General features: G+C 47.7%; 1 pseudogene; it reads left to right on the top strand.

Annotated features, from left to right (window-relative positions):
* The first annotated feature begins 3,069 nt into the window (after positions 1-3,069).
* On the top strand, positions 3,070-3,896 carry LOC116764035 (annotated as a pseudogene).
* The last annotated feature ends 7,046 nt before the right edge of the window (positions 3,897-10,942 follow it).

Raw genomic sequence — 10,942 nt, forward strand, 5'->3', positions numbered from 1 at the left:
GGCGAGGGCCTGCCTGAGGACCACGCATGCCCGGGCCCTCCCCGCCCCCTGCCTGCAGCCCTGCGCCTGGGAGCGGAGCTGGTGCATCGCGTGCCCGACGTCGTGGAAGTTGGTCTCCCGCTCATCGTGCCACAGCAGTGCGGGCAGGTTGGGCGTAGGCTTGGTGAAGTTGGCCACCATGGCCGCGATGGCGATCTGGCAGCTCCCATCGTGCTGTAGGCAGCCCGGCTGCAGGCCGAAGCAGGCCGCGTGCCCGGACTTCCCCACCCTGCGGAGGGACGTGGATGGGGCCCCGCTTCCACAGAGGAGCCCCGGCCCACGGCCGACAGGTTCCCCCACGCACGCACCGAGGATAGAGGTCAGGTAGAACTTGCCGATGGATGACCTTGCCCGAGGCCGCGTCCCAGACCGTTCAGAGCCTCACGTCTTCTTCGTGACACGTGCTGGTGCCCTCCTCCAGGTCGAAGGTCAGCCCCAGCAGCTCCTGGGAGATGCCCAGCAGCCCGCGTGTGTGTGACCGCCTGCGTGGGGAAAGACTCATTGAGCAGGTACTGGTCCACGTGGTAGCGCGTCTCCTCCCCCTGGTTCATGTAGTAGCGCAGGTCCCAGGCGTTGATGGGGCCGTCAAAGTGCAGGCCCCGCCTCTGGCACTCGGCCTGCTTTAGCTCCAGGATCACGGCCGCTCCTGCTCCCCGAGGGGCTTCAGCTTCTGGGCCAGCTCACCTGCGGGCGGAGGGGAGAGGCTCGGCTACGTCCCTGGGGCGGCCCCCCAGCCACCCCCGACCCCGCGCCCCTCGAGGCAGAATGAAGGGTCTGCGAAGGGGACCCCCAAGGGCTGACACAGTGGGGTCTCAGGCAGCACCACGTCCGGTCAAGGTCCGCCCGACCCCGTCCCCACTGGGACTCAGGGGGAGGCGGTGTTACCTAGGACAGCGGCCACCACCTGGCTGGTCTTGTCCGTGTTCAGCTCCAGCACGGAGTCGGCATGCGTGCGGAACCCCAGCAGGCGGGACTTCAGGGCCTGCAGCCTCACCAGCTCCCTGAGGATCACGCAGTTCTCCTGGAACCCAGAGACGGAAGGCGCTGGGGACCGAGGGCCACGCCCTCCCCACGGGCCCCGGGCCAGGTCTCTGCAGGCGGGCAGGGCTCCCAGGCCACTGGCGGGCACAGCCAATCCCCCCCCTCCCTCCTCCTCCTGGCCCGGATTTCTAGACACTTTGGTGCTGTCCTAACACGTGGTCTTTCTTAACACAGGTCCTTTTGGAAGCAGAAACGGCATGAACGTGATGGGCTCTAAGGCCAAGGGCAGGAAGAAATGCGGCCAGGCTCTCCAGGAGCCACCAAGGGGCCTCCCCGGGCTCAACAAGACCAACACGGCTGCCGTGCAGACAGTAGCTCAACCCCACGGCGCCCGAACACCCAGCCCCTGGACGGTGAGACACCTGTTGCTGCAGGTGGCCCGTGGCTCACGGATGAGGCCCGGCCCCAGGCGTATGCCACCTTCTCGGGGGCCACCTCTCCGGTCTGCAGTGGGGTTCTCCTGGGAGCCCCCAGTCACCACAGGACCAGCGTGGCCTGTCTGTAGCCCAAGAAGGTGGGGACACACGACCGTCCCCCGGGCCCCCCGCATCACCCGCGAGGCCGAGCGAGCACCAGTGGTGTCTGCGGGGAAGATGAAGGGCTCACGCACAGCCCCCATCTACAGAAGCACAGACTGCAGCCACGTGCGCTGTGGAACAAACACAAGTGTCCGTGCAGGACCCGATGTCTGAATGTCAAGGCCATGCCCGGGCCACAGTGAGAAGGTGCATCCCCCATGCAAGCCACAGAGAGGGGATGGGGGGGCCATCTGCGATTCTGAGCTCCTCGGGCATCACCCCAGAGGGAGAGGGAGAGGGAGAGGGAGAGGGAGAGGGAGAGAGGTAGACAGAAGTACAGAGGGAGAGAAAGAGAGAGGGAGGGAGAGACGTCTCTCCCTTCCCTGGGGGTTCTCTAGTGCAGCCAAGGCTGAAAACCACTGCATTTTGGGAGATGGGTCCTCGTGGAAGAGTTAAATAGTCGCTCATGGCATTATCGACACATACTAAAAAGGCCCCAAATCTTGGGGAGTCAGGGAGAGGAGTGTCGGCTGCCTCGTAAACGAGGAGAGATTGGGCATCAGAGGAGGTGCCTGTGCAGCCTGCGCCCAGGGCCCCGCAGACTTCATCTCCCAGCGGTGGTCCTGGGCTGGAAGGCAGCGGGGAGGTCAGGCTGTCCAAGCATCGACGTTGACTTCAGGGCTGATCTAAAAGGCGCCTGGTGTTTGTTGAAGCAGAAAAAAGAGAAAGCAGTAGGGAGAGGATGGGAGTGGGAGTGGGAGGGGGAGGGAGCCCCCCTCCTCAGCACTTCTACCGCTCTCCCTCTCTCTCTCCCTTTCTCCCTCTCTCCCTCTACCTCGCTGCCTCTCCCTCTCCCTCTCCCTCCATCTCTCCCTCTATCTCTCCCTCTGCCTCTCTCGCTCCCTCTCTCCCTGTCCCTCTTTCCTTGTCCCTCTCTCTCTCTCCCTCTTTCCCTCCCCCTCTCCCTCTCCCCCTTTCCCTCTCCCTCTCCCCTTCTCCCTCTCTCCCTTCCTCTCTCCCTGTCCCTGTTTCCCTGTTCCGCATGCTCTGGCTCTACCTCTTTCCCTCTCCCTCTCCCTCCACCTCCTTCCCTCTCTGGAGAGGGAAGGAGGTGGAGGGAGAGGGAGAGAGAGAGATGAAGAGGAAGGGGGGGGAGGGAGAGAGAGGGTGGAGAGGGAGAGAGGGAGAGACGTCCAGACGTCCAGCTGGAACTGGAACTGCAGATGGGGCCAAACACCACCAGGGTGGCCACACATGTCCAGCTGCCGCCCCAGCCCCCTGAGTCTGGTCACCAGGGCTCTGAGTGTTTGCTCCAGGGACCTGGGGTTCACCCTGTCACCCTGGAGGTCGGGCCTAGACAGCATGGCCCCGGGCTGGACACATAGCGGGAAAAGCATCCCCGCAGGCCAGCTTGTGCGAGCCGATTGAGCTGCCAGCTTCTAGAGGCCCGGGATCACCCTGTGGCCCATGAAACCCAGGAGCCAGGAGGGTCTTGCATCGAGATTCCTGTCTGTTGGACTGTAACGTTTATGTAAGGAATCTTGGAAACAGTGGTAACAAGACTGAATTCGAACGAGCTTTAGGATATTATGGACCACTCCGAAGTGTGTGGGTTGCTAAAAACCCTCCCGGCTTCGCTCTTGTTGAAAATGAAGATTCCCCGAGATGCAGCGGTTGCTGTCTGAGAAGTAGACGGGCGAACACTCTGTGGCTGCCGAGTAAGAGTGGACCTGTCGAATGGGGAAAGGAGAAGTCGAAATCGTGGCTGCCTTCTTCTTGGGGTCGTCGCCCTCGAGATGATTATCGGAGGAGGAGTCCTCCCCCTCGCCACAGATCTCCAAGACGGAGAAGCTTCTCCCGCAGCCGGAGCAGGTCCCTTTAGTAGATATAGGAGAAGAGAGAGATCACTGTCCCAGGAGAGAAACCGCAAGCCGTCCCGATCTTTCTCTAGGTCTCCTAGACGATCCAGGTCAAATGAAAGGAAATAGCAGACCACTTTGCAAGAGGAGTGGTGCACAGGAAATACCTTCATTTGACAGGAGTATGTACAGAAAAGTCAAGTTTCGTTTGAGACTTCCGAAGCTTGATGCACTTTTTAAATGTTTTAGCTGTTCCCGTTTGTCTGTTTCTTGGGACAGTGACACATAAAGGTGTCCTTCTCTGTGGTTTGAAATGGGTCATACGAGGCATGTAATATGAAGAATTGTTTCTTTACAATGTTCTCTTAAGCAGAATTGAATTTGCTTTGAATTTTTGGTCTTGCCTAGACTGATAATAAAACTCTAACTCCTGCCCACCTAAAGTGTGATGTTTATTATCATGGAAACAACACTGGCAAACATTGAAAAGACTTTCTGTAGCTGGGATATGGTATGCAGCTGTAGTTAAGCAAGCAGTCTTTAAAAGGTGCTGTGAACACAAGCCAGCAGGTAGAAATGAAAGCCGCACCCTTACCCTAGATTAGAGGTTTAAGAATTCCACTAGTCTTCACACTGGACAAGAGGTTGTCCAGTGAGTTTAGAATCTAAGAAGTTTCAAGGAAGTTAGTTTACCTTTGAGTTAGGTCATAAGTCCCCTCTGTGATTGCTGTACCTGAATACATAGCTCTTTGTAATGTTTTTTGGAAGTTGAGATTATCAAGATACCAGTGTCCTGCCAGATTAAGAGTGTATTGTGGAGCTGAGCTTTGAGGTACTGTGCAATTCTTTTTTTCATGCTGTCATTTGTAATGTTTTGTGAGACTCCTTGGGATTAAAGTTCTGGTTCCAAAAGGAACAAAGCAAAAGAAAAAGGATCCACCTGCCAATGCAGGGGACACGGGTTTGAGCCCTGGTCCGGGAAGATCCCATGTGCCGCAGATCCACTAAGCCCGTGGGCCACAACTATTGAGCCTGCGCTCTAGATCCTGGGAGCCACAACTACTGAGCCCCCATACCACAACTACAGAAGCCCGCACATCTAGAGCCCCTGCTCGCCGCAACTAGAGAAAGCCCGTGTGCAGCAGTGAAGACCCAACACAAGAACCAGGAAATCACAGAATAAATGAGAAAAGACAATAAACCTACACCAGCACTGAGATAAAACATCAAATGAAATTATCAGACAGGGGTTTTAAATAAGCTGTCACATAAATGCTTCAATTAGCAATTATGTGTTCCTTGACGGAAAGGGGAAAAATAGAACATGTGAACAAAGAACTAGAAGTTATACAAATAAAAACAAATGAGAACAGTAGAACTGAAAAATACAACAATCAAAAAACTTTGCTCAAGAGTAGAGTGGAGATTACAAAGCACAGAATCATGAACTTAGAAGAGATCAATACAGTGTACCAAATGTACAGAGAAAAATAGGCTGAGGGGTAGAGATGGGAGAAAGAACAGGATCTCAAGAACCTGTAAACAGTAACACAAGCACTAACATTCATATCATCAAAGTTCCAGAATGAAAACAGAGAGCACGTAGGACTGACAAAGTATTCAGAGAAATAATGACTAAAACGTTCCCAATTTTTTAGAAGACATAAGCACACATTCAAGAATCTGAGCAAATCCAAAGAGGAAAAGCACAAAGGTATCCTTGTCAAGACGCGTCATAATTAAACTTCTGAAAAGTAGAGACAAAACAAATCTCGCATGTGGACAGGCAGAAACGATGCGTCACTTATTGAGAAACCAATTCCAATGACAGCATATTTCTTGTCTAAAATTATGGAGTCAGAAGCATTGACATAACATTTTTCAAGTAGGAAGAGAAAAGAACTCTCAGCCACAAATTCACACTTTTTATATCCACTTTCTTGTTTGGCTTATATTAATGGACTACTAACTCATCTTTCTATATCCGGGCCTGCCATCACACTTCTCCAAAAATCTAGTCACAGTATTTCCAGAGTGATCTTTCTGAAAAAGAAACAAATTTTTCTTATAAAAATACCTGATTGTGTTATGAAACTTTTCTCTCTTCTAAGTTACCAGGTAAAATCCTTCAACGGATTCCCATCTTCCTTGGAGTAAAATCTCACATCCAAACTCTCTTTGTCCTTTTGGGCTGCTGTAAGATTATACTGCGGGTTGGGTAGCTCATAAACAACAGGAATTTTTTTTCCTCACGGTTCCAGAGGCTGCAAGTTCAAGAATAGGGTGCCAGTATGGTCAGATGAGCACCCTCTTCTGAATGACAGACATCTCATTGTATCCTCACATGGCAGGAGAGCTTAGGGAGCTCTGTGGGGTCTCTTTTATAAGAGCACTAATAACATAATCATTTCCCGAAGGCCCCACCTACTAATACTATCAGCTACGGAAATTCAGATTTCGACGTATGAATTTGGAGGGGAACACAAAGACTAGACCATAGCACCTACTATACATACATGGACCATGCATGATCTGGTTTCTACCACGTTCTCCATTGTCTTCTTTTCCTACACGCCAGTGAGCATTTCTGGGTTTTTTTTTTGTTTGTTTTTTGTTTTTTTTTGCGGTACGCGGGTCTCTCACTGTTGTGGCCTCTCCCGTTGCGGAGCACAGGCTCCGGACGCGCAGGCTCAGTGTCCATGGCTCACGGGTCCTAGCCGCTCCGCGGCATGTGGGATCTTCCCGGACCGGGACACGAACCCGTGTCCCCTGCATCGGCAGGCGGACTCTCAACCACTGCGCCACCAGGGAAGCCCCAGTGAGCATTTCTTATACTGATTATGAATGGAACTCCTTTCTGGACTGATCCTTCACCATACGTTTTCTGGCAACTGTGAATTTATCTTCTCTTTTCCTCAAAACTTCACCCTTCCTTCATGTTACATATCCATTTCAGTTGCCTTCTACAGGAAGCCCTACTGATATCGCCCATATACTACTGTCCACAGCATGAATTAAGGTCTTACCGTGTCTTCCTATAGCACTCTGTAATATCTGTTACGGTAACTATGGATTTTCTTATTTGAGTGTCACAATACATTGAATTCTAGGTGGCACTATAATGATTTTAGTAACAGTAACACTGGTGCCTAGTTTCACCCATGACATACTTTAGGTGTTCAATAAATGTGTGTTGAATGAGTGAATGAATGAATGGTCAATTTGAAATCTTAATCATGTTAACTTTTCAAAAATCTGTTAAAAGATACCACGGTTTTCCAGAAGATTAGGGAGTTAGGACCTTAAACTTGATTTAACAGAGGAAATTTTTACTCATACATCATGCTTAAATACCTCAAAGTAAAACCATAAACCCAGGAATTTAAGGTTGTCCATTTGGACTTTCAAGCCAATAATTAAGGTCTCCTGCCCCGACTGTATTAGATGGTTTCGATGCTCCACTCATATCTCCCCAGCACTCATCATCCAGTATATGCTGATGGAATCATGCTGCCACCTGCAATTATCCACCTTAGGGCAGGCCAGAAGTGTACAGGAGTTAATGTATCTGGGTGTAGCTTTCAACCAAGGACAGAGGGGACCGGAAGATAAGTACTTCAAGTTTCTCACCGATTCTTGGGATAACTCTGAGACATGTTCTGTAGAGTTTCACAGAACTCGCCTGAAGTACTGGCAGCAGTTCCCTGCAGGAGTAATTTTTATTCGGTAATGCACCTCTGTTGGCTTCCTTCCATGCCTCCATTCTCAATTCCCACTCCACTTCTGAGTTTTCTGGAAGCACCTCCCAGATGAGCAGTTGGCATTCAAATTATTGCCTCAGGTTCTGCTTCTAGGGGAACTCAATTGATAGCCTCCTAACAACCCAGTTCTCCTTACAGAGCCGTCACTGGTACAAGTACCAAGGCACGGCACATTACGTATCACTCCTCCTAAATCCTAATATTTTTAAACAGATAGGAAAGAGCATGACCTTGAAGAGAAAAAGAGTTTATATGAGGATGGCCAATGGATAAAGGGAAGGAGAGACAGTGCCATTTGTTTTCCATTAATGATAGTGTGAAATGTATGGGCAGGTGGTCTAACAGGTGTGACAATAATTTGAGGAGCCTGCTCCCTTGGTTACAGAAGACTGCTATTGTTCTTATTATGGAACCACAACCTCATGACTTTATTGTTTCACTTGATGTAACCTTCTCTTTACCTTTAAATCTTTCTACATCACTGAGTTGCAGCCAATAGATTTATTTTCTCCCTATGGCTCCATCACAGAAAGAGACACACATGTGCACATACACACACACACACACACACACACACACACACACACACACACACAGAGTTTTGTGTATGCCAGTGCTAGAAAAGATAAGCTCATGGTGCATGTATGCAATGGATATTGTACATTACAGGTCTCTGTGAAATAGTCTTCTGCAGGTTCCTATGTTTATTTTATGAATAATTAACTTTAGTAAAGTTAATTTCCTGAAGATCTTGTTGAAGACTGAAGAAAGGAAGTGAATTGTAAAGAAAAAGACTTCGAAACTTGCCCTTTTTGCCCTCTCTTTGTGTCTTGATGAACAAAGGATAACTGGGCCTTTTTTGAAGCCTTTGCTTGAGTTGAAGACACAAAATGCAACGTGTACTCTTATCCTAATATGTTCAGTTTATGAGTACACAAACTTATAAACCGTGAATTTCCCTAAAGTTATTATGCCATTTAGAAGATGTTTGCTTGGACGTTTACTTAAAACCAAACAATTGAGGTCTATATGTCCAAATAATTTCCTTCTCTCTTGCTGTCTCCATTTCAGTTTCCTGAGTTTCTGGGAAGGCCTGGTTTCCCCAAAGGAACGATTTCTGGTAGAAGTCTGAAGGTCTGACGCAAGAAAAAAAATCCAGTACAGCCAATGAATTGAGGACAAGAAGGTTTCCGATCAGGTAGGAACATTTAATCTCATACATTACGATCACCTTAAGTAAGCTGTGCTGATAGCTGGATATGATTTAACTGCTTGGAAAAAGATGCATGTATATTATATAACCTACCCCACAAGGAAGCTGTTCTCAATTCTCTTAGAGGTTGTGGTGTTTATCAGAGAGTGCCTTGGGGGAAAATGAATACAATAACAGTATGATTTTTTTTTTTTTTTTTTTTTTAATTTTTAGCTCATTGTTGCCAAGTACACTTGGTGACCTTGGTGCCTGTGGTTTAATCCCAGGAGGTTAGACATGTGGAACAGCACATTAACCCTCTTTAGTATTTTCTCCCAAGACAAATCATTTTTATAGGTTGTCTCCATGGTCTTCTAGTTGCTTATCAAAATAAAGCATTAAGTCTTCTAAGTGAGCAAAAGCCCCAGTCTTTTGCTTGTGTGAGGAAATCAGCTTGGTTCTTATTGGGGCACAGCTTCTTTGCCTTGGCACAAAGTGAGTTCACATAGGGAGTTAGGAGGAGGAGACTGGGGCATGCGAAAGGGGAGTTCTATGTTCTCATTTACCTATGCATGTTGAAACTCCACTAACAGCTTTATTTTCATTAGCAATTTGTGATAAAAACTTAGGGTAAAGGGAATAATGAAGCTGTGCCATTATATGGCAGGACAAAAGATAGTAGAGACATCAAAATCAGGGCCTATCCATCTCGTTTGCAGCTATATACTGAGTGTTTAGCATAGCATTTGACCCCTCATCAGTATTCAATAAGAAGATGCGTGTTGAATGACTTAGGGATGAATTAATGAATGAAAAAAGTTAATATGGTAGAAAATGTGTTTTATCCTTGTATTTTCGTGTGTTGACTTCTGTATTTCAAGACCCAGCACTGTAACTGCCACAGAATATAAGCAATAAAATTTGTTGAAAGAATGAATGAGTCCCCACTATTCTAAGAATAATTTTAAGACCAACACAGACCCCATATCTGCCAGAGGTATCCAGAGGTGAAAGCCTGGATCTCAGCTAGTGGTAGAGCTGACAGAATTGATCTAGTTTGAATAATTTGCAGCTCATCCCATTATACTTAGGCATAGTACCCACATGAGTCATACAATTAAATGTTGACTGGAAAACAATGCACAACCTAGAAGCTGAGAATTATGTTTTATGTGGAGGACATACTGAGGGACATACTGAAATCAGGAAAAAAGCCTCTCAGATAGCTATGAGGGATTGTTCTGAAGAGCTAAGGGAGGGCACAGGGTATTTAGAGGTTCTTGCAAAAAAACAAACAAAGAGGTAGTTGGAACATCAAAAGATTACTGTTAATTAAAGAAACTAGACATCTTAAGTTAATAAATGTAGCACTTTTCTATATCTGGTGAGATGCAAGAATCTGGTCTCCTGGAAGTCATTCCCTTGATTTGCACTTTATTTCTCTAGGGCCAGTACCCTTTTTTCTCCATCCTGAATCCCCTCAGGGTGCGGCTTTGGGTGTGGCTTTAGTGGCTGATGGCTTGATGGCTATAACATCCTGTGTTACCGATAAGGCTGGCTACATTCTTTGTGTACATAAATGCCTTGAATATGGATCGTAAATCTGTGGATTTGCAAAAGGTAATTCTTGGACCATTTTTATAAGGACAAAGTTAAGGGCAATTTCAGAATTACTAGCGGCTAAAATTGCTAGTTATACTTTGGTTTGGGAAATAAATTATTTTGATTGTCACTTCAGCCTCTCTTTAATTTTCGAGATTGTTAAAAGAAGGCAAAGAAAGAGGAGAAGACCCCTGAGTCAGGTAATCCTCCTTTTCCTGGCGACTCCCCTAGTTAAAAGCTCAGTTTACAATGGTGGTCAGTTTTTCAGTCCATTTGTGCTCATTTCTGTTACTAACAACATAGCATCTTATTTTCTATTTGAGGTTTTTGGATTTTTCCTAATTATGCTTTTGCTTTTTATTCTATCAAATGTCCATGAATTTGATAGTCCTCGGTATTAAAAGAAAATCAGTAAGATTCATAAAATTAAAAATAAGTTCTTGGAGAAATTTATAAATTTCTACCTGCATTCAAAGTGGTGTTGTTAGACCCAAACGGTCTACGAGGGATTCCAACTCGCCCAAGAACCGCCAAGAGTCGAGAGCCGCTGCAACACGCAAGAGGTTTATTAGGAGCCGATGCACCGGGGTTCCCTGAACCTCACGCAGGAGGCCGATGGGGAACCCCTAAAAGCGGAATCACATACTTTTTATAGGTTTATTTACTCATAGGGCGGGTATATTCTCACAATGATTGGGTAAATGTGGTGACTTTTGAATTCATTGGCTTAGGAACTTTTGTCCCACCTTCTGGCCGTTATAGTTGTTTGTTCATTGTGGCGGTTAGGGCGTATACCTGTTACGGGCAACTGGAAAATTACCCGCTGTCTGGAAAGTCCCTGTCAACTGAAAAACTCCAAGAATTGGTTTCGATAGGGAGAAGGAGTGGCGCACGATAGGGAGAAGAATTGGTTTCGATAGGGAGAAGGAG

This window comes from Phocoena sinus, chromosome 13, assembly GCF_008692025.1.
Source record: "Phocoena sinus isolate mPhoSin1 chromosome 13, mPhoSin1.pri, whole genome shotgun sequence".
In the NCBI taxonomy this organism is placed as follows: Eukaryota; Metazoa; Chordata; class Mammalia; order Artiodactyla; family Phocoenidae; genus Phocoena; species Phocoena sinus.